This window comes from Rhea americana, unplaced genomic scaffold (genome assembly GCF_003343005.1).
Source record: "Rhea americana isolate MKP2758 unplaced genomic scaffold, rheAme1 scaffold_48, whole genome shotgun sequence".
Classification (NCBI taxonomy): Eukaryota; Metazoa; Chordata; class Aves; order Rheiformes; family Rheidae; genus Rhea; species Rhea americana.
The window spans coordinates 694,845-698,814 of NW_028186623.1; positions in this window are offsets into that span (position 1 = coordinate 694,845).

Genomic DNA, 3,970 nt, shown 5'->3' on the forward strand with positions numbered 1-3,970 from the left:
GTTGGATTCTAGGCTCTTAGCTGTAGCAAGAAAAAACAAATCCCCGCTTGCTGAAAGATGGCATATGTTTCTTGGCATAAACTCAGGTGTACGTGGTATCTATACAACACCCAGAAAATCRGAGTCACCCCATAAACATCTCTCTAAATGCCTTCGGTTCTACCAGTGAGTCTGTCTCAAGATTCAGAATCTAATACTAATCTATAATCAGATTATTTGATTGGGTATTTGATTATCCTTTGATGCCCTGAATAGTGGCAAGGCAACACCTCCGGTGAGCTCATGGAAACCACTCTGGCCACCCCCATCACCAGTGGCAAAACCTTTTTTGATTCCTAGGCAATATGGCCTAGGAAAGGAGAAGCTATTGAGGTGTTGTGCGCTCCTGCTAAGAAGTAATCAGGGAAAATAAAGATAGGCTGTCGTGTAGCCTCCAGGCTGTTTTAAGAAAAAATGAGATCACAGGAGGAAAATACTGGGGTTTAGATTGTGCTTTCCGCCTGGAGAGTGCATGCCATGGAGGGAGAAGGTCTGTCTCCCATCCTGAGGGTTAGCAGAAGGTTCCTGCGGCTGTTTCCCTGCGTGTAGAGCAGGGACCCTATCCAGTTTTGTAAGGCACTTGAAAATCCGTGTGATGAATTCTTTCCAGCTTGTGCATTCTGAGCCTGCTACCAGCACTGATTTAAAATATATATCCACCCTATTAGTACTTTAAAGTAGAACACTGTAACTTACCCTGTGTGAGGTAAGTACTGTCGTGCTTGATTCCTAGATGATTAAGTTGGTTCTGAGCAAGGAAGATTAAACCAGGGCCTGTAACAAAGCAAGAAATGAAACAAAGTAATCCTGATTACTGCTTCAGCTCTCACTAGTTTTAGTGAAGAAAGTGAAGCCTCAGTTTCTACTGACCATGTCAAGGGCCATGCTGTAGCATTTCTGCTGTAAACCCAGGCTGGCTGGATGGACTTGCTGTCCCGTGGCTCTCCATCTGCAGCTTGCTTGCCTTCAGCAACTCAACCGGCTAGTGACGCCAGGCCGGTGTGAAGCGCACAAATGTTGCAGTGGGGCAGGAGGAGGAGGAGAATGGGGGGAGAAACAGTGAAACAGCTGGTCTTGGAGCAATCCCGTTCTGCAGYCACTTAGGCCAGGAGTGAAATTAGCTTGTAAAGATAAGCTAGAAGCAACAGCCTCCCCAAGCCAACGGAGAATGTGAGCATGTGCAATTACCTCTCTGCTTTGCAATTTCTGTTACATAGCGCACTTCAGTGCCCAGCAGTATCGTCTTGCCATCTGCAAAGGGGCCAAGGTAAAGTTCGGTCAAAAAATAATTCAATTTCCTRCGGCGGGTTCCTGCTTTTACAGCCTCCTTCCAGGAGGTGGAGGAGAGACCCTGCTCGGAGGTGTCTCTGTCTCTCTCGGCGTTCCTTACAGGGGAATGCCGAGGACTAGGGGRCTCGCTGGGTTCACCTAACTGTGTGCACGTGTGGGGAGATTTTACACTCTCCTCCTGGTTTTTAAAAAGAGACTCCTGGGCGTTGGCCATTAGCTCTGGCACTGGGCAGACAGTGGAAACCCTCTTTACTTGGGTGGGATGGATGTTGAGATCTCTTATTCAGATTTTAATGCATTCAGACCCTTAATGCTGGGAGGACACAGCCTCTAGATGCACTTGTTCCCTTGAGTAAAACCTTTCTCCCTCTTCCTAGGACACACTTTTAAACTGTTTTAATCCATTTTGGATCAGATGTCAAGCCCAATATTCTGAAAAAGGCACATGCTTAAGATCAGACTGGTGTTTAACAGGACTGGTTGTATCTGTGTGTGTCTATATTTTCAAAGGAGGTTGGATTTCATTTGAAAAGAATCCTTCCCGTGACAAAATGTGGTGACATCGGGGGCTTGAGAAGGACCCCTCTACCCTTTGGATCACGAAAAAGGAGTTCAGAACAAGAACCAGTGTACTTTCAGGTGGGGCCCGCGCACACGGMCCGCGTGAGCCTCCGCAGCCTGCCGAACCGTTCCCGACGTGCCTTTCGCTTTCTGCCCTCCGATACGGCCCCATGCCGTAACCGCTAGGGAAACCTTAGGGAGAAGTGCTTATCCGCAAGGCTGTCCTACATGGGAAGAGTCCTGGGGGCTCCAACAGCTGCTCGGGGTTTGAGGCTCCTTGGCAGATGTTTGCTATTCCAGCCACTTCATTAATGTTGGAAACAAAACCCCTGATTATTCCTGACCAAAGCAGCCCCTTTTTGATTGACAGCCAGCGGGTGTTTCATAGACCAGGAGCCATGGTATAGCTCTGGCCACTTAAAGAAAAATAATTCATTAATAAGAAAGTTCCTCCAGACGTGTCGGGGTGCCCGAATCCCACCTGCCGGCTCGTCTGCCGGGCTCCCGAGAGGGCATCGGCGGTCTAGAGCGCGGAGGTGCCAGCCCCGCGTCTCCGGGTATCCGGCTTTTTCTGATGGGAAATGAATCTTTAAAGACAAGCAGAGGCCCTGGCCTGCCGGTCGGTTGTGCGTAAGCGACGGGCGTGAGCCGCCGGTCTCTTCCCCTCTTGACGTCCGGGCTGGTGGAAGGCTCGTTCCCGGCATCCGTACAGCGCGCTCCCTTTTGGGAACGCTCCTCCGCTGGGTCTTGTCGGCTTTTTGAGAGGCCAGAAGCTGCAACGTGAATTTGGGGTGGGGGGAGGGAGGCCGCAGCTACTGCCCGCGGCTCCGCAGCAAGCGCAGGGGAGCAGAGCACCAGTTTCTTGCCTGCAAGGTTTTCTGCTCTTGCAGGGTTTGTCAGGAGCTTGCTCGGGACTTCGGTTCAGAAATACGCTTTGCAGTAAATATCAGCAAGGACTGATTGTTTAAGYTAATGTTTGGCTTGTGAGCAATTATTTTATTTCCTCAAAAAAAAAAAAAATGCCTCAAAGAGGCAAAGTGTGTTCCTAAAATCTGTTTTATGCTTGAATCAATAAGTGAGTATTCCTAAAGCTAYACTAGAATAATGAAGTCAGGGAATCCCCTTAAATATTTTTAGTTTTTTTAGGAATTAAAGTAATATCTTAAGTAATTAAAAAAGTTACATGATGGGGGGGGGGAACACCTTGAACTCCTTAGTTGCTATCATTCCAATTAAATTCATGTTTGTAAAATCATCTTAGTTTACTAAAGTAAAAAGAAATGTTTCCAAACAAATACAGTCTATTTTAGATGAGAATGCCCTTCTAATGGTTTTTAATGAGCAACACGTTTTGTTTTTTTCCTCTTTAATACRATTTGCTGCTACATGTTTTTTTAAAACCACATAATGAGCTTTTTAAGAAAAGTTCAAGGGATATATCAGAAGTATTGTATTTCCTTGTGTTCCTCTTCTAGTTTGGTCTGCCTTCGGACAGAATGCAACTATCTTCTTTTGTTCTTAGGCTCTCCAAACGGATAAATACCTCTGTAAAGTTTACAACTAAATGCTCCTTGTAATTGAAAAAGAAATAGCGCTTAAACAGAAGCAACTGAGGGTAGTTATAGGTTTGTTTCTAAGATGAGAGTTTTGAAATTAGAAGTTACCAATCATTTGCTTTTTTATTATTTTTTATTTATTTATTTTTGTTATACCAGGGTGCGAGGTGGTTGTTTCCATCCACGAAAACAGCCTTAATTTTCTCACAGCCCTGTGCGAATCCGCTGCCGTACGGATGAAAGCACGAAGGCGGCGGCTGGCAAAATTTGGCGAGTGATACTTAAATCCACGCGCGATGGCTACGACTAACCGTTTTGGGGGGTGGAGGCRCATCTCGGCAGCGAGCCTCTCTCCCCCTCCGGAGTCTGCAGCCCGCGCTGGGTGCGAGGCCGGGGCTCGGCCCGCGGGCCCGGGCGGCGTGGCGGCGCGCTGGCCTCTCCGAACCCGCGTCCGGGCGAAGCGCCGGCGCCTCCCGCTTCAGCAGGGTGAAATATTTATTGCTTGATTTGTAATAACAGGGTCC